Here is a 21,572-nt window from a genome sequence, read left to right as displayed (position 1 = left end):
CACCACTTGTTAAAGAGATTGTCTTTAATCCATTGTATATTCTTGCCTCCTTTGTCAAAGATAAGGTGTCCATATGTGCGTGGATTTATCTCTGGGCTTTCTATTTTGTTCCATTGATCTATATTTCTGTCTTGGTGCCAATACCATACTGTCCTGATGACTGTGGCTTTGTAGTAGAGCATGAAGTCAGGCAGGTTGATTCCTCCAGTTCCATTCTTCTTTCTTAAGATCGCTTTCGCTATTCGAGGTTTTTTTGTATTTCCATACAAATTGTGAAATTATTTGTTCTAGCTCTGTGAAGAATACCGTTGGTAGCTTGATAGGGATTGCATTGAATCTATAGATTGCTTTGGGTAGTATACTCATTTTCACCATATTGATTCTTCCAATCCATGAACATGGTATATTTCTCCATCTATTAGTGTCCTCTTTGATTTCTTTCACCAGTGTTTTATAGTTTTCTATATATAGGTCTTCAGTTTCTTTAGGTAGATATATTCCTAAGTATTTTATTCTTTTCATTGCAATGATGAATGGAATTGTTCCTTAATTTCTCTTTCTGTTTTCTCATTATTAGTGTATAGGAATGCAAGGGATTTCTGTGTGTTGGTTTTATATCCTGCAACTTTACTATATTCATTGATTAGTTCTAGTAATTTTCTAGTGGAGTCTTTAGGGTTTTCTATGTAAAGGATCATGTCATCTGCAAACAGTGAGTTTTACTTCTTCTTTTCCAATTTGGATTCCTTTTATTTCTTTTTCTGCTCTGATTGCTGTGGCCAAAACTTCCAAAACTATGTTGAATAGTAATGGTGAAAGTGGGCACCCTTGTCTTGTTCCTGACTTTAGAGGAAATGCTTTCAGTTTTTCACCATTGAGAATAATGTTTGCTGTGGGTTTGTCATATATAGCTTTTATTAACATTAACAAATTGAAAAATAATAACCATATGATTATCTCAATAGATGCAGAGAAAGCCTTTGACAAAATTCAACATCCATTTATGATAAAAACTCTCCAGAAAGCAGGAATAGAAGGAACATACCTCAACATAATAAAAGCTATATATGACAAACCCACAGCAAACATCCTCAATGGTGAAAATTTTTTTCTTTTTTCTTTTTCCTTTCCCCCCCACTCTGTTGTAGTTGTCGATTTTAGTGGCACAATTAAATCTAATTAAGGCTTTGAACTTTTTTTTTCTTTTCACAGTCACATTTTTTATTGTTGCTATAAACTTCTGCAGTTCTTGGGAGTTTTCTTTTTCTTTTCCTTTTTTTCTCTTTTTTAAATCTATTATTTTTCTACATTTATTCCTTTGTTTGCTTTTCCTACTGATCTTTTCCCCTTGCAGTTAACCTTTAATGTATATAAATCTTCTTTATCTACCTTTATTTAACTTTGCATATCTATTCTTTCTTTTCTTTCCTCTCAACAAATTTGTTAGTTTTATTTTCATTGCTTTATTCCCCAATTGGCACTTTACTTTAGTTTTGTCTTCCAGTTGGTGCTTTCGTTAGTTTTGTTCTGGAAGACATAATTTTTGGTTTCCTTTGTTTGCCAGGTCAATCTATTGTACTTTACTTTCGTTGGACTGTTTTGATTATGCTTATGGGTGTGTATGTATATGTCTATATTCAGTCACAGTATTTATTGTTGTTATAAACCTCTGCATTTATGTTGGGCTTTTGCAGTTCAGTGGAATTTTCCTTTATTTTTTTCCATTTTTCTTTCTTCTTCCATTTTTTTTTTCTTTTCTCTTTTTTATAATTTTAACTTTTAATTTTTTTAACCTATTTTATTTTTCTACATTTATTCCATGAGTTTGGGTAAACTCCAAGAGTTGGTGATGGACAGGGAGGCCTGGCATGCTGCAGTTCATGGGGTCACAAAGAGCTGGACACGACTGAGTGACTGAACTGAACTGAACTGAACTGATTCCTTTGTTTGCTTTTCCTACTGAGTTTTTCCCCTTGCAGTTAATCTTTAATGTATATAAATCTTCTACATCTGCTGCTGCTAAGTCGCTTCAGTTGTGTCTGACTCTGTGCGGCCCCACGGATGGCAGCCCACCAGGCTCCTCTGTCCCTGGGATTCTCCAGGCAAGAACACTGGAGTGGGTTGCCATTTCCTTCTCCAACGAATGCATGCATGCTAAGTCGCTTCAGTTGTGTCCAGTTCTGTGCAACCCTATTAACAGCAGCCCACCAGGCTCATCTGTCCACAGGATTCTCTAGGCAAGAATACTGGAGAGGGTTGCCATTTCCTTCTACACTTCTTCATCTACCTCTATTTAACTTTGCATATCCATTCTTTCTTTCTTTCATTTCCTCTCAACATATTTATTAGTTTTGTTTCATTGTTTTATTCCCCACTTGGCACCTTGCCTTAGTTTTGTTTTCCAGTTTCTGCTTTAGTTAGTTTTGTTCTTAACTGGTAAATATAACTTTTGATTTCCTTTGTTCGCCAGGTCAATTTATTGTACTTTATTTTCATTGGACTGTTTTGACTTTGCTCATGGCTGTATATGTATGTGTGTATATTCCATTATTTTAATTATTATTTCCCTGATTTTATAACTGCCATTTGTCTGGGGTTCATCTTTGGTTTCTCATTTTTTGATATTTGTCTTAATCTCACTTAATGCCATAACAATCCACTTGTGGAATCATTGTTCCTGACCAGAGATTAAGCCCTGAGCCTTTGGAGTGGGAGCACTGACTCCAAGACCCTAGACTACCAGAGAACTAACACTAGGGAGTATCAGATAGTGAGAACTCACACAAAGGAAACCACCAGAATACAAGACCTGGCATCACCCAACCACCAGTAGCACCCTGTGCAGGACACCCCATCTAAACAACAAACAAAACAAAAATAGAAACCCAATCATCAGCAGACAGGATTACCACCTCACTGAGTCTTGCCCATCAGAGGGAAAACAAACAAAAATTCAGCACAAATTTCACCCTATAAGAAGCTTACACAAACCACTGGACCAACCTTAGGAGGGCAGAAACCAAAAGGAAGAAATAACTCAACCTTGAAGCCTGGGAAAAGGAGACCTCAAACACAATAAGTTAAAAAAAAATGATGAAAAGGCAGAGAAATACTATGCAAATGAAGGAACAAACTAGAAAGTCCAAATACATGAACAGGAAATAGGCAAACTACCTGAAAAAGAATTCAGAATGATAGTAAGATGATCAAAAACCTTGAAAACAAAATGGAGAAAATGCAAGAATCAGTTAACAAAGACCTAGAAGAATTAAAAAATAAACATACAGAGACAAACAACACTATTACTGAAATTAAAAATACTCTAGAAGGAATCAATAGCAGAATACCTGAAGGAGAAGAACGAATAAGTGAGTTGGAAGATAAAATGGTGGAAATAAGTTCTGAAGAGCAGAATAAAGTAAAAAGCATGAAAAGAACTGAGGATAGTCCCACAGACCTCTGGGACAATATCAAACACACCAACACTTGAATTATAGGGGTCCCAGAAGAAGAAGAGAAAAAGAAAGGGTATGAGAAAATTTTTGAAGAGATTAGAGTTAAAAACTTCCCCAACATGGAAAAGGAAATAGTCAAATCCAAGAGGCCCAGAGTCCCATAGAGGATAAACCCAAGGAGAAAAGGCCATGACACATACTAATCAAACTAACAAAGACTATACACAAAGTAATAATATTAAAAGCAGCAAGGGAGAAGCAATAAGTAACATACAAGGGAAACCCCATATGCTTAACAGCTGATCTTTCAGCAGAAACTCTGCAGGCCAGAAGGGAATGGCATGATATATTTAAAGTACTGAAAGGGAAAAATCTACAACCAAGATTATTGTACCAGAAAAAGATCTCGTTCAAAATTGATGGAGAAATCAAAAGCTTTTCAGATAAACAAAAGTTAAGACAATTCAGTACCACCAAACCAGCTTTACAACAAATGTTAAAGGGACTTATACAGTCAAGAAATACAAGAGATGAGAAAAGATCTAAAGATCAATCCCAAACAATTATGAAAATTGAAATCAGTTCAGTTGCTCATTCATGTCCAACTCTTGGCGACGCCATGGAATGCAACATGCCAGGCTTCCTCGTCCATTACCAACTCCCGGAGCTTACTCAAGCTTATGTCCATTGACTCGGTGATGCCATCCAACCATCTCATCCACTGTCATCCCCTTCTCCTGCCTTCAATATTTCCCAGCATCAGGGTCTTTTCAAATGAGTCAGTTCTTCGCATCAGGTGGCCAAAGTATTAGAGTATCAGATTCAGCATCAGTCCTTCCAGTCAATATTCAGGACTGATTTCCTTTAGGATGGACTGGCTGGATATCCTTGCTGTCCAGGGACTCTCAAGAGTCTTCTTCAACACCACAGTTCAAAAGCATCAATTCGTCGGCACTCAGCTTTCTTAATTGGACTATAGTCCAATTCTCACATCCATACATGACTACTGGAAAAACCAGAGCTTTGAGTATATGGACCTTTCTTAGCAAAGTAATGTGTCTGCTTTTTAATATGCTGTCTAGGTTGGTCATAACTTTTCTTCCAAGGAGCAAACGTCTTTTAATTTCAGGGCTGCAGTCACCATCTGCAGTGATTTTGGAGCCCCCCAAAATAAAGTCTGTCACTGTTTCCACTGTTTCCCCATCTATTTGCCAAGAAGTGATGGGACCAGATGCCATGATCTTAGTTTTATGAATGTTGAGTTTTAAGCCAAATTTTGCACTCCCCTCATGACTGAGCTACTTCACCTCTTCTTCTTTCTTTTTCATCAGAGGTTCTTGAGTTCTTCTTAACTTTCTGCCATAAGGGTGGTGCCATCTACATATTTGAGTTTATTGATATTTCTCCCAGAAATCTTGATTCCAGCTTGTGCTTCATCCAGCCCAGCATTTCTCATGATGTACTCTGCATATAAGTTAAAAAAGTAGGATGACAATATAGAGCCTTGACGTATTCCTTTCCCAATTTGAAAGCAGATAGTCAATACAGAAATCAGATTGATTATATTTGCAGCCAAAGATGGAGAAGCTCTATACAGTCATCAAAAACAAGACCAGGAGCTGACTGTGGCTCAGATCATGAACTCCTTATTGCCAAATTCACACTTAAGTTGAAGAAAGTAGGGAAAACCAGTAGACCATTCATGTATTGCCTAAAACAAATACCTTACAATTATACAGTGGAAGTGACAAATAGATTCAAGGAATTAGATCTGATAGACAGAGAGCCTGAAAATCTATGGATGGATATTTGTGACATTGTACAGTATGCAAGGATCAAGACCATCCCCAAGAAAAAGAAATGCAGTAAGTCAAAATGGTTGTCTAAGGAGGCCTGACAAGTAGCTGAGAAAAGAAGAGAAGTGAAAGGCAAAGGAGAAAAGGAAGGATATACCCATTTGAATGCAGCGTTCCAAAGAACAGCAAGGAGAAATAAGAAAGCCTGCCTCATGATCGGTGCAAAGAAATAAAGGAAAACAATAGAATGGGAAAGACTAGCGATCTCTTCAAGAAAATTAGATACCAAGGGAATATTTCATGCAAAGATGGGTACAATAAAGGATGGAAATGGTATGGACCTAACAGAACCACAAGATATTAAGAAGAGGTGGCAAGAATACACGAAATAACTATATAAAAAAGATCTTCATGACCCAGATAACCACGATGGTGTGATCACTCACCTAGAACCGGACATCCTGGAATGTGACGTCAAGTGGGCTTTCAGAAGCATCACTACGAACAAAGCTAGTGGAGGTGATGGAATTTCAGTTGAGCTATTTCAAATCCTAAAAGATGATTCTTTGAAAGTGCTGCAATCAATATGCCCCAGCAAATTTGGAAAACTCAGCAATGGCCACAAGACTAGAAAAGGTCAGTTTTCATTCCAGTCCCAAAGAAAGGCAATGCCAAAGAATGCTCAAACTACCACACAATTTCACTCATATCATATGCTAGCAAAGTAATTCTTAAAATTCTCCAAACTGCTTTAGCAGTACATAAACTGTGAACTTCCAGGTGTTCAAGCTGGATTTAGAAAAGGCAGAGGAATGAGAGACCAAATTGCCAACATCCATTGGATCACAGAAAAAGCAAGAGAATTTCAGAAAAACATCTACTTCTGCTTTATTGATTATACCAAAGCCTTTAAATGTGTAGATCACAATAAACTTTGGAAAATTCTTTAAGAGATGGGAATATCAGACCAGCAGACCTGCTTCTTGAGAAATCTGTATGGAGGTCAGGAAGCTACAGCTAGAACTGGACATGGAACAACAGTCTGTTTCCAAACTGGGAAAAGAGTAAATCAAGAAAATGGCAATAAGAAAACACACACACACACACACACACACATATATATATATATATATATATAATTACTTTAAATGTAAATGGATTAAATGCTCCAACCAAATGACACAGACTGGCTGAATGGATATAAATACAAGTCCCATATATATGCTGTCTACAAGAAACCCACTTTAGACGTCAAGACACATATAGACTGAAAGTGAGAGGATGGAAAAATACATTCCATGCAAATGGGAAGCAAAAGAAAGCTGGAGTAGCAATCCTCATATAAGACAAAATAGACCAATAAAGAATATTGCAACAGATAAGGAAGAACACTACATACTAATCAAGAGATCAATCCAAGATGAAGACAAAACAATTGTAAATATCTATGCATGGAACAACAGACTGGTTCCAAATAGGAAAAGGATTATGTCAAGGCTGTATACTGTCACCCTGCTTATTTAACTTATATGCAGAGTACATCATGAGAAACACTGGACTGGAAGAAACACAAGCTGGAATCCAGATTGCTGGGAGAAATATCAATAACCTCAAATACGCAGATGACACCACCCTTATGGCAGAAAGTGAAGAGGAACTAAAAAGCCTCTTGACGAAAGTGAAAGTGGAGAGTGAAAAATTTGGCTTAAACTCAACATTCAGAAAACAAAGATCATGGCATCCGTGGAGAGTGAAAAATTTGGCTTAAACTCAACATTCAGAAAACAAAGATCATGGCATCCGGTCCCATCACTTCATGGGAAATAGATGGGGAAACAGTGGAAACAGTGTCAGACTTTATTTTGGGGGGCTCCAAAATCACTGCAGATGGTGACTGCAGCCATGAAATTAAAAGGCACTTACTCCTTGGAAGGAAAGTTATGTCCAACCTAGATAGCATATTAAAAAGCAGACATTACTTTGCCAACAAAGGTCCGTCTAGTCAAGGCTATGGTTTTTCCTGTGGTCATGCCTGGATGTGAGAGTTGAACTGTGAAGAAGGCTGAGCACTGAAGAATTGATGTTTTTGAACTGTGGTGTTGGAGAAGACTCTTGAGAGTCCCTTGGACTGCAAGAAGATCCAACCAGTCCATTCTGAAGGAGATCAGCTCTGGGATTTCTTTGGAAGGAATGGTGCTAAAGCTGAAACTCCAGTACTTTGGCCACCTCATGTGAAGAGTTGACTCATTGGAAAAGACTCTGATGTTGGGAGGGATTGGGGGCAGGAGGAGAAGGGGATGACAGATGATGAGATGGCCGGATGGCATCACTGACTCAATGGACTTGAGTCTGAGTGAACTCTGGGAGTTGGTGATGGACAGGGAAGCCTGGCGTGTTGTGATTCATGGGGTTGCAAAGAGTCAGACACAACTGAGCGACTGAACTGAACTGAACTGATGCACCCAACATAGGAGCACCTCAATACATAAGATAAACACTAACAGACATAAAAGGAGAAATTGACAGTAACACAATAATAGTAGGAGACTTTAACACCCCACTAACAGCAATGGACAGATCACCAAAACAGAAAATTAATAAGGAAACACATGTCTTAAATGATACTTCAGATGAAATGGATCTCATTGATATCTTCAGGACATCCCATCCAAATGCAGAAGAATACACCTTCTTCTCAAGTGCACATGGAACATTCTCCAGGATAGACTGCATTTTGGGTCACAAATCAAGCCTCAGTAAATTTAAAAAAATTTAAGTCATATCAACCATCTTCTCCGACTACAACGCTATGAGACTAGATATCAATTACAAGAAAAAAATGTAAGAAACAAACACATGGAGATTAAACAACAGTTTTGGTTTCTAAATAACCAACAGGTTACTGAAGAAATCAAAGGGAAATCAAAAAATTTCTAGGAAAAAATGACTATGAAAACATGACAACTTAAAACCTATGGGATATCGCAAAAGCAGTTCTAAGAGGGAAGTTTACAGCAATATAATCCTACCTCGATAAACAAGAAAAACATCAAATAGAAAACCTATGTTTTCCTCTAAGAGTTTTATAGTTTCTGGTCTTACGTTTAGATCTTTAATCCATTTTGAGTTTATTTTTGTGTATGGTGTTAGAAAGTGTTCTAGTTCCGTTCTTTTATAAGTGGTTGACCAGTTTTCCCAGCACCACTTGTTAAAGAGATTGTCTTTAATCCATTGTATATTCTTGCCTCCTTTGTCAAAGATAAGGTGTCCATAGGTGCATGGATTTATCTCTGGGCTTTCTATTTTGTTCCATTGATTTATATTTCTGTCTTTGTGCCAGTACCATACTGTCTGGATGACTGTGGCTTTGTAGTACAGCCTGAAGTCAGGCAGGTTGATTCCTCCAGTTCTTCTTTCTCAAGATTGCCTTGGCTATTTGAGGTTTTTTGTATTTCCATATAAATTGTGAAATTATTTGTTCTAGCTCTGTGAAAAATACTGTTGGTAGCTTGATAGGGATTGCACTGAATCTATAGATTGCTTTGGGAAGTATACTCATTTTCACTGTACTGATTCTTCAACTCTTAGAGGAGAACATAGGCAAAACACTCTCCAACATACATCACAGCAGGATCCTCTATGACCCACCTCCCAGAGTAATGGAAATAAAAGCAAAAATAAACAAATGGGACCTAATTAAAATTAAAAGCTTCTGAATAACAAAGGAAACTATAAGCAAGGTAAAAAGACAGCCTTCAGAATGGGAGAAAATAATAGCAAATGAAGCAACTGACAAACAACTAATCTCAAAAATATATAAGCAACTCCTGCAGCTCAACTCCAGAAAAATAAATGACCCAATCAAAAAATGAGCCAAAGAAATAAATAGACATTTCTCCAAAGAAGACATACAGATGGCTAAGAAACACATGAAAAGATGCTCAACATCACTCATTATCAGAGAAATGCAAATCAAAACCACAATGAGGTACCATTTCATGCCAGTCAGAATGGCTGCGATCCAAAAGTCTACAAGCAATAAATGCTGATGCAGTCAGCATGGCTGCGACCCAAAAGTCTACAAGCAATAAATGCTGGAGAGGGTGTGGAGAAAAGGGAACCCTCTTACACTGTTGGTGGGAATGCAAACTAGTAGAGCCCCTATAGAGAACAGTGTGGAGATTCCTTAAAAAACTGGAAATAGAACTACCTTATGATCCAGCAATCCCACTGCTGGGCATACACATCGAGGAACCCAGAATTGAAAGAGACACGTGTACCCCACTGTTCATCGCAGCACTGTTTATAATAGCCAGGACATGGAAGCAACCTAGATGTCCATCAGCAGATGAATGGATAAGAAAGCAGTGGTACATATACACAATGGAGTATTACTCAGCCATTAAAAAGAATACATTTGAATCAGTTCTAATGAGGTGGATGAAACTGGAGCCTATTATACAGAGTGAAGTAATCCAGAAAGAAAAACACCAATACTATACTAACGCATATATATAGAATTTAGAAAGGTGGTAACAATAACCCTGTATACGAGACAGCAAAAGAGACACTGATGTGTAGAACAGTCTTTTGGACTCTGTGGGAAAGGGAGAGGGTGCGATGATTTGGGAGAATGGCATTGAAATATGTAAAATATCATGTATGAAACGAGATGCCAGTCCAGGTTCGATGCAGGATACTGGATGCTTGGGGCTGGTGCACTGGGACGACCCAGAGGGATGGTATGGGGAGGGAGGGGGGAGGAGGGTTCAGGGTTCAGGATGGGGAACACATGTATACCTGTGGCAGATTCATTTTGATATATGGCAAAACCAATACAATATTGTAAAGTTAAATAAAATTTAAAAAAGAAAAAAAATCCAAAGAATCTATAGAACACGTCAAAAAATAAGAATAATAAATGTTTTCTTGAGGCACTGCTGTCAGAGTCCTTTCCCTTGTTGAGAGCCACGGTCCACCTCACCTCCTTAGGATGCCCTCCAACACTGTGCTGGTCTCTGAACCTGTTGTGGGGGCAGCTCAGACTCTAATCTTTTCCTCCTGTACTCTTTTCCTGTCTCCAAGGTCCACAGCTATCAGAACTAGTGCATTTTCTTTTGTGGGAGCTCTCAATGACCTTGTATATATTCCATAGGCACAGAGTCTGCCTAGTTGATCATGTGGATTTCATCTGCAGCTTGTACAGCTGGTGGGAAGGTTTTGCATCTTCTTCCTTAATTACACTGCCCCTGGGTTTCAGTTGTGGTTTTATTTCCTCTGCATGTGGGTCATCCACTGGGGTTTACTCCTGGGGCCGCCCTGGAAGACTTGGGTTTGCCCCTCTGAGGGCCAGCTATGGAGGTGGTGCAGCTGCTTGGCTCATGGGGACCCTGGTGGCACCAAGTATGCAGGGACACAGACTGCCTCCACCACAGGAGTTATGGCCCCATCAGAGTCTTTTTTTTGAACCTCTTGTAGCTGGTGATCAGAAGGCCTCTTTGGCCAGTCTTTCTCTGTAGCTCCTCCCGTTCAGGTACTTAGAGAGCTCTCTTGCCTGGGGTCCTTCTCTGTTGTTTGGCACATCAGGCACATAGAGGGGCCCCCCCTGGCTGGGGTCCTACTCTGTAGATCAGCACATTAGGCACTTAAAGGGGCACCCTGGGTGAGGTCCTACTCTGTAGTTCAGTGCATCAGTCACTTAAAGGAGCACCCTGGGTGGGGTCCTACTCTGTAGTTCAGTGCATCAGGCATTTGATGGGCCAACCTCTCTATTGTTCAGCTGCCAATACTGGCATGTAGGGGTAGAGAGGCTAACACATATATATGGAATTTAGAAAGATGGTAACGATAACCCTGTATGCGAGACAGCAAAAGAGACACAGATGTATAGAACAGCCTTTTGGACTCTGTGGGAGAGGGAGAGGGTGGGATGATTTGGGGGAATGGCATGGAAACATGTATAATATCATATAAGAAACGAATCGCCAGTCTAGGTTCGATACAGGATCCTTGGGGCTGGTGCACTAGGATGACCCAGAGGGATGGTATGGGGAGGGAGGTGGGGGGGGTTCAGGATGTGGAACACGCATATGCCTGTGGCAGATTCATGTTGATGTGTGGCAGAACCAATACAATATTGTAAAGTAATTAGCCTCCAATTAAAATAAATAAATTTAAACTAAAAAAATTTTTCCCATGCAAAAAAAACAGAAAACCTAACTTTACACCTGAACAACTGGAAAAAAAAAAGAACAAAAATACCCCAAAATTAATAGAAGGAAAGAAATCATAAACATCTGAGCAGAAATAAATGAAAAAGAAATGAAAGAAACAAGAGTAAAGATTAATAAAACTAAAAAGCTGTTTCTTTGACAAGATAAACAAAATTGACAAACCTTTAGCCAGACTCATCAAGAAAAAAAGAATCAAATCAACCAAATTAGAAATTAGAAAGGAGAAGTTACAACAGATAATGCAGAAATACAAAGGATTATAACAGACCATTATTGACAACTACATGGCAATAAAATGGATAACCTGGAAGAAATGGACAGATTCTTAGAAAAGTTCAGTCTTCCAAGACTAAACCAGGAAGGAATAGAAATTATAAACAACCCATTTACAAACACTGAAATTGAAGCTGTGATCAAAAATCTCTGAAAAAAAAAAACAAAAGTCCAGGACCAGATGGCCTCAGAGGAGAATTCTATCAAACATTTAGTGAAGAGCTAATGCCTATCCTTCTAAAACTCTTTCAAAAAAACTGTAGAGGAAGGAACATTTCCAAAGTCATTCTATGAAGCCACCATCTCCCTGATACCAAAACCAGACAAAGGTAACACACAATAAAAGAAAACTACAGGCCAATATCACTGATGAACATAGATGTAAAAATCCTCAACAAATTTTTAGCAGATAGAATTCAGCAACACATCAAAAAGCTCATATACTATGATCAAGTTGGGTTTATTCCAGGAATGCAAGAATTCTTCAATATATGCAAATCAATCAATGTGATACACCATATTAACAAATTGAAAGATAAAAGCCATATGATCATCTCAATAGATGCAGAAAAAGCCTTTGACAAAATTCAGCACCCAGTTATGATTAAAACTCTTTAAAACATGGGCATAGAAGGAACCTACCTCAATATAGTAAAGGCCATATATGATAAGCCTACAGCAAACATTATTGTCAATGGTGAAAAACTGAGAGCATTTCCCCTAAGATCAGGAACAAGTCAAGGGTGTCCACTGTCACCACTATTATTCAACATAGTTCTGAAAGTCCTAGCTGCAGCAATCAGAGAAGAAAAAGAAATAAAAGAAATGCAGATCAGAAAAGAAGTAAACTCTTTGCAGATGACATGATACTGTACATAGAAACCCTTTAAAGATAGCAGGAGAAAATTACTAGAACTAATCAGTGAATTTAGTAAAGTTGCAGGATACAAAATCAATACACAGAAATCACTTGCATTTCTATATATTAACAATGAAAAATCAGAAAGAGAAATTAAGAAATAAATCCCATTCACCATTGCAACAGAAAGAATTAAGTATCTAGGAATAAACTTACCTAAGGAGACAAAAGAACTGTACACAGAAAATTATAAGATACTAATGAAAGAAATTAAAAATGATGTGAACAGAAGCTGAGATAGTCCATGCTCCTGGGTAGGAAGAATCAATATTGTGAAAATTACTACATTACCAAACATAATCTACAGATTCAATGTGATCCCTATCATATTACCAATGGCATTTTTCACAGAACTAGAACAAAAATTGTAAAATTCATATAGAAACATGAAAGACCCCAAATAGCCAAAGCAGTCTTGAGAAAGAAGAATGGAGCTGGAGGAATCAACTTTGCTCACCAGATTATACTACAAAGCTACATTTATGAAGACAGTATGGTACTGGCACAAAACAGAAACATAGACCAATGGAACAAGATAGAAAGCCCAGAAATAAACCCTTGCACCTATGGGTTTGACAAAGGAGGCAAGAATACACAATGGGGCAAAGACAGCCTCTTCAAGAAATGGTGCTGGGAAAACTGGACAGCTACATGTAAAAGAATGGAATTCGAACACTTCCTAACACCATACACAAAGATAAACTCAAAATGGATTAAAGACCTAAATGTAAGACCAGAAACTATAAAACTCTTAGAGGAAAACATAAGCAGAACACTCGATGACATAAATCAAAAGAAGATCCTCTAATATCCACCTCTTAGAGTAACAGAAATAAAAACAAAATAAAAAAGTGGGACATGAGTAACTTTAAAAGTTTTTGTACAGCAAAGGAAACTATAAGCAAGGTGAAAAGACAACCCTCAGAGTGGGAGGAAATAATTGCAAATGAAACAACTGACAAAGGATTAATTTCCAAAATATACAAGCAGCTCATATAACTCAATGCCAGAAAACAAACCACCTAATCAAAAAGTGGGAAAAAGACCTCAACAGACATTTCTCCAAAGAAGAGATACTGATGGCTAACAAACACATGGAAAGATGCTCAGCATCACTCATTATTAGAGAAATGTAAATCAAAGCTACAATAAGATATCACCTCACACCAGTCAGAATGGTCATCACCAAAAACTCTACAAACAATAAATACTGTTGAAACATGTATATTACCATGTGTGAAACAGATCTCCAGTCTAGGTTGGATGCATGAGACAGGGTGCTCAGGGATGGTGCACTGGGATGACCCTGAGGGGTGGGATGGGGAGGGAAGTGGGAGGGGGGTTCAGGATGGGGAACACATGTATACCCATGGCTGATTCATGTCAATGTATGGCAAAAACCACTACCATACTGTAAAGTAATTATCCTCCAATTAAAATAATTAAAAACAACATAGGCACAATGAGAGAAAAAATAAAACAATAAATGCTGGAGAGGGTGGGGAGGAAAGGGAACACTCTTGCACTGTTGGTGGGAATGTAAACTGATGCAGCCACTATGGAAGATAGTATGGCAATTCCTTTAAAAACTAGGAATAAAACCACCATATGACCTGGCAATCCGACTCCTAGGCATATACCCTGAAGAAACCAAAATTGAAAAAGACACATGTATCCCATTGTTCATTTTAGCACTATTTACCATAGCTAGAACATGGAAGCAATCTAGATGTCCATCGACAGATGACTGGATAAAGAATTTGTGGTACATATACACAATGGAATATACTCAGCCATAAAAAGGAACACATTTGAGTCAGTTCTGATGAGGTGGATGAATCTAGAAACTATTACACACAGTGAAGTGAGTTGGAAAGAGAAAGACAAATATTGTATTCTATTGCACATATACAGAATCCAGAAAAATGGTACTGAAGAGTTTATTTACAGGGCAGCTATGGAGAAACAGACATAGAGAACAGACTTACGGACATTGGGAGAGGGGAGAAGAAGGTGAGATGTATGGAAAGAGTAACATGGAAACTTACATTACCATATGTAAAACAGATAGCCAATGGGAATTTGCTGTGTGGCTCAGGAAACTTAAACAGGGGCTCTGTATCAACCTAGAGGGGTGGGATGGGGAGGCAGATGGGAGGGAGGTTCAAATGGGAGGGGATATATGTATACCTATGGCTGAATCATGTTGAGGTTTGACAGAAAACAGCAAAATTCTGTAAAGCAATTATCCTTCAGTAAAAAAATAAATTTAAAAGAAAAAAAGGGAAAATCTGAAATAAACAACCCAAGCTTATACCTCATGGAATGAGAAAAAGAAGAACTAAAGTCCAAAGTTAGTAGAAGGACAGAAATAATAAATACAAGAGCAGAATTAAATGAAATAGAGACTAGAAAGAAAATAATCAAAGAAACTGAGTTTGGTTTTTTTTTGCTTGTTTATTTTTGTCTTTTAAAAGATAAACAGAACTCACTGAACTTTAGCTAAGCTAACCAAGAAAAAAGAAAGGACTAAAAAACAAGTCTAAATTCTAAATGAAAGAGGAGACATTTATCCAACTGACATCACAGAAATACTGATACAAAGAACTGTAAGTGTTTACTATGAACGATTTTATGCCAATAAATTGGATAACCTAGAAGAAATGGAAAAGTTCTCAGAAACATATAACCTACCAGGACCCTTAGAAATCTAAACAGATCAATAATAACTAAGGACTTTGAAAAGATGGGAGAAAATGCCCTTGACATGGGTCAAGGTGATGATTTTCTTTTTGGACTACATCAAACCAAAGTGCTTTTGCACAGCAAAGGAAATCAGCAACAAAATGAAACACAATCTACTGAATGGGAGAAAATTCTGTTATATGCAAAATATATGTAAATCACATATCTGATTAAGAGTTAATATCCAAATACACAATTCATTAACAAACTCTTACAACTCAAAAAGGGGAAAACAAACAATCCAATTAAAAAGTGGGCAGAAGACCTGAATAGACATTTTTCCAAAAAAGATGCACAAATGGCCAAAAGGTACATGAAAAGATGCTCAATATCACTAAGCAGGGAAATGCAAACCAAAACCACAAACAGATACAAGTTCATACCTGTCAGAATCACTATTAGAAAAAAGACAATAAATACTGAGTGCTGGCAAGAATGTGGAGAAAAAGGAACCCTCCTGCGCTGTTGGTGGGGATGTACATTGGTGCAGCAACTATGGAAAATAGTACAGAGGTTCCTCAAAAAATTAAAAAGAGAACTACCATGAGATCTAACAGTCCTACCTCTGGGTATATATCTGAAGGAAATAAAATCAGTATCTCAAAGAGATATCTGCACCCTCATGTTCAGTGCAGCATTATTTCAAGATGTGTAAACAACCTAAGTTATCATGAATGGAAGAATGGATGAAGAAAAAAAAAATATATACACACACACACACACACACACACACATATATAAACCCACATATACATACACACACATATACACAATGGAATATCATTCAGCTTAAAAAAGAATGAATTCTTGTCCTCGGTGATATTAATAACATGAATGGGCCTGAACAGCATTATGCTAAGGGAAATAAGGCAGACAGAGAAAGACCAACACTCAAATGTGAAATTAAATAAAATAAAAACAACTGTCAAATGCAAAGAAACAGAAAGTAGAATGGTGGTTGCCAGGTGCTGTGGGGTGGAGGAAACTGAAAGTAGTCAGAATATACAAACTTCCAATTATAAAATAGTTTTAAGTTCTGAGCATAGTGTGGTAACTATGGTGTATTAACTACTTGAAAGCTGCTAAGAGAGTAGATCTTGTATGTTCTCATCACACAGAAAATACATTGTAATTCTGTGAGGTGATGAATGTGTTGACTAACCTCATCGAGGCAATAATTTCATAATATATATGTGTATCAAATCATCACACTGTACAACTTAAACTTACATAATATAATATTTAAATTACATCTGAATAATGGTAGGGGAAAAAGTCACTCGAAGAGGATTCATGCATTGACACTGTTTAGCGATGTTTTAGAATAAGAAGAAATATGTGGACTTAGAAAAATATTGAATCATTGTTGCTATAGGCTATTTTAAAACGTACTTTTCTAGGCATATTGTTGCTCAGGGATTCTTTCCAAAATATATGTCAAAGAAAAGACCTGAGGGTGACAAGAAGGCAAATAATTTAATATCATAATTAACATTGAACTGCTGGCTTCTGAAATTTTTCCTGAAAGTAAGAAAAATAAACCCTTAACTTGTTTAAATACATGTCATTCCTGGAGTTTGTTACCAGCACCTGAATGTGGTTCCAATTGCTACAGTTCTAAGAAGTCTTTCCTAATTCGAAATTATTGTACATTGGAGTGATTAATTGATTTAATTTCTTGAGGCAGGAAAAAATAAATAATGAATTGGAAGACTTTGTTGCCAGAAAAGAAAGATGTCTTTAAAACAGATCAACACTAAGGTTAAAAGATCAAAGCTGTGCCCTATATAAGCTCCCACTGGCAAACTTGTAAAAAAATGAAAAATCAAAAAGAGGATAATAATTATAATTATTTGGAGCTTATTTTATCTGTGAAAAGCCTTGGGTCCATAACGATACTTGCAAATGGAAAAGTTAATTTGAAATGTACAAAAGTTAATTATAAATATAAAAGAAGATGACTAACAGAAGAATATGCTTAAATGCAACGGCAACCTATTCAGAATTTCTCATTTCTTTAATTTTCTTTTCATTTGAGTTACGGGTTGTTATATAGACTCACATTTCCTTTAAGTAAGGAAAACTTGCCATAAGGAACTGTAAGAAAGCTACATAATTCTCTGAGGGTTGGCACCGTATAAAATCAGGACAAATAAGCAGCACTGGTGTTCAGACACAATGACCTGACAAATCAGATTACAGTGATGAGCTGCAACATGACAGATTAGCTGAAAATCCAGAGACAGGAACTGATCACACAGACACAGTGTGTGCTTTTCTTGGAACAGACGCATTTAGATAACCTAATGTCCAACAATAAATTTCTATAAGGTATTATGAAGTAACTTTTAAACTGAGGAAGAAAACTCCCAGATCAAAACTTGATGGGCATGTAAGCACCAAGCACACACACAATTGAGATCAGGTGTGGATTTGGAAATTCCAGTTGAATTAGCAATGAATCTTAACTCTACGAGGGACTCAGCCCATAAATTTTGGCTTAGATGTGAAACCCTTTCAAAGGTAACATTACAGCCTGTGTCTTGGCCAGAATCAGCAACTGTGGTTGATCTGACATTGCACTGTTTCTCATTGGGATCTACTAGCATTTCTCTACGCACAGGCAGAATTACACGTGTATGAAATTAATAAAGAAACAGAAGTCTTCAATGTTGACATTTTTCACTTATATATAGTAATAAGTTTTATTATCATATTAAAAATTTGTGTATGATGAATATGTGGGAAAGAATTGTGAGTCTTTGATATAATGGACTTATTATACAAATGCAAGAAACAGCTAGAACTGAACATGAAGCAATGGACTAGTGCAAAATTGGGAAAGGAATACATCAAGCCTATATATTGTCACTCTGTTATTTAACTTTTATGCAGAGTACATGATGTGAAATGCTGGGCTGGATGACTCACAAGCTGGAGTTAAGATTGCCAGGAGAATTATCAACAATCTCAGATATGCAGATGATACCACCCTAATGGCAAAAAAGTGAAAAGGAACTAAAAAGCCTCTTGATGAGGGTGAAAGAGGAGAGTGAAAAAGCTGGCTTAAAACTCAACATTAAAAAAACTAAGACCATGGCATCATGGCAAATAGATGGGGAAAAAGTGGAAACAATGACAGATTTCATTTTCCTGGGCTCAGAAATCACTGCAGGTGGTGACTGCAGCCATGAAATTAAAAGACACTTGCTCCTTGGAAGGAAAGTTATGACAAACCTAGTCAGCATATTAAAAAGCAGAGACATCCCTTTGCCAACAAAGGTCTGTATAGTCAAAGCTATGGTTTTCCTAGTAGTCATGTATGAATGTGAGAGTTGGACCATAATGAAGGTTGAGCACTAAAGAATTGATTCTTTTGAACTGTGGTGCTGGAGAAGACTCTTGAAAGTATTAGATGGCAAAGATATCAAACCAGTCAATCCTAAAGGAAATAAACCCTGAATATTCATTGGAAGGACTGATGCTGAAGCTCAAGCTCCCAAACTTTGGTCACCAGATGCTGGGAAAGTTTGAGGGCAGGAGGAGAAAGGAATGAAAGACGATGAGATAGTTGGACGGCATCACTGACTCAACGGACATGAGTTTAAGCAAGCTCTGGGAGATAGTGAAGGACAGGGAAGTCTGGCGTGCTATAGTTCATGGGGTCGCAAAGAGTCAGACACAACTTAGTGACTGAACAACAACAAAAGGGTACATAATCTCTAGAGAAACTGAAGTGAAATGCTTAATGCCAAGGCATATGATGATATACCACTGAACTTTAAGTTTCTTAAAACTATATAAATGCACACTGGCAGAGGCAAAGCAAGTCGTGCACAAGGTGATGGAAAGTACAGTTGACTCTCGAACAATGTGGTGGTGGGGTGGGGTTAGGGGCAACCTCCCCTCATGTAGTCCTACTCTTTGGTCAAAAGTACACCTATAACTTCACAATCAGCCCTCCATATACTGGTTCTGCATTCTTGGATTCAACCAACTGCAGATGGAGTACTACTGTATTTATTGAAAACAATCTGCATGTAAGTGGTCCCATGTAGTTCAAACTCATGTTGTTAATGGTCCACTGTACACTGACTTCAGCCTTCTACAAATCAACATTCAACTCAAGAAGATTGTGCATCACTGTAGTGAGGGAGAAACCATGTTTAAAGAATTTTACAGCCAGCTAAGTTTTTCTTCAAGTGAAAAGGCAAATACTCTAAGGCAGGCACCATGGCCCTAGGTTCAATCCCTGTTCAGGGAACTAAAATCCCACAAGCTGGGTGGTGCAGCCAAAGAAAAAATAATACATAAAAATAAGGTATTACTTGAGGCAGGCAGTGCACTGGGTGGTCCATGGATCTGTCTCTTGCTATAAAAGTGTTTGGATGGAAGAGACCCAGGGACACCCCTTGTTCCAGCCTCCAACCACCCTCAAACCTTTTTTCCAGTCTCATCCTTCAGAACCAGGACCAACAACACCATTTTTTAAGCTTAACTCCCTCTCTGCAGTCCCTGGTCGGCTTGTTAACCACTCTGGAGCTCTCTCCCAAGCCTTGGACCAAATGTAAACAATAAAGCTTTTTACAGCAAAAAAGAGGACTCTAAGGCATATAATACCCCCAAACTACAGCTTCCTTCTTATAAATTAAACTCACAAATAAATACTACTTGATCGTGAAATACAACTACTCGATTGTGTGATTTAAAATAAACCAAGAATGGCGTAAACTTGATGGTAAGCAATGAATCAATTTAAATTTACAGAATTGATCCTATTGTAAGTTTAGAGTTCAAAAAGAGTACATAAGTGTTATAAAACTTGACAATAGTCAAAGTATTATAAGTAAATAAAAACTGAGGATGAAGAAGGTAAAGTTGGAATAAGTCAGTGTCTGAGTGCCATTTTTCTTAAATTTGCCAGAAAGTTGTCAAAATGTACCATGTAGATTCAAAACATAAAGGTGCATTAATACCAAAATGGCTCCAAATTATTTATGCTTTTGAAAGCTTATTTTTTAATTTAGCCATATCACTTAGATTTTTCAAACACACATTTATCTGAAGTGCCACTATTCTATTACCTTTCAGTTTATTTTGCTTTCATGAAAGTGAATTACTTAGCAATTTAAAAAGAGCATATAGTATATGATTCTATTTTTTGCAAAATGGGTAGAATTTTTGAGTATCTGAATTTTTACAAACAAGCATGTTTTCAATTTTTAATAAACCATACTGCCATTATTGTTTAGTAAAGGTAATTTAAAACATTTGCATTTACAAATGTCTTGTAAGGGCTATCAGACACCAGGAAGATATAAATAAAACAACAGGGTTGGATATGGCTAATCATTGAGTATGGTTTGTCATTTAGGAGCCTGCATTAGGAATCCCATTGTATTTGCAGAGACTGCAGCCATCTTTGTCATTTTTTCTATTGCATTTGCATAGACCAGATCTAACTGATGCTTAAGGAATAAGTGAGCAGTTGTGCTCTGCAACCGCCAAGCTTCCAATTAAGGAAGTCCAATTAAAAGCTCATTTCTGTAATTGAGCAGAGATGTAATCAAGCTTAAAGAGAAGCAGAAGAACAAGATGTATGCAGTTTATTTAGGGGAATGGGCATAGTAATTCTGAACTTTAATAATTTTAAAATAATATCTATGCTTCCATAAAGTGCATTAAATTTCTCCTCTGCTGTCTTTAAGATCAAGAACTAAAATAAAGTCACCATCCCAGCATATCGGGAACAACTAAAATTCAAGATATGAATAAGGCTTGGAAGCATGCAGGTTACAGATGGAAAGCAATCTTTTAAGTTCCTTGCTTCCAAAATGGTTACAAAGCACTTATGCCTAGGAAAGATATATGTTCTCTTCATGGTCCACGGATTAGGATATTCAAACTCTAAATGAATGTAGAATTTTCTAGCATTCCTTAGTGAGGTTATATTTAAATGGAAACACTGTTACTGTTTACTTAACTGAATTCTACATCTTTGACTAAAGTCACCTTTCAATTTCTTTTTTAAAAAAACAGGTTTGCTTTTGACAGAAATTGTAATATGCTTAATTTACTGAAAAGGTTGTACTTCATAATAACACAATTGAAATCAATACTATCAGGATGACAGTAGTATTCATTTTGCCCA

This window comes from Bos indicus, chromosome X (assembly GCF_029378745.1).
Source record: "Bos indicus isolate NIAB-ARS_2022 breed Sahiwal x Tharparkar chromosome X, NIAB-ARS_B.indTharparkar_mat_pri_1.0, whole genome shotgun sequence".
Classification (NCBI taxonomy): Eukaryota; Metazoa; Chordata; class Mammalia; order Artiodactyla; family Bovidae; genus Bos; species Bos indicus.
Note: the sequence above shows the minus strand (reverse complement) of the source record.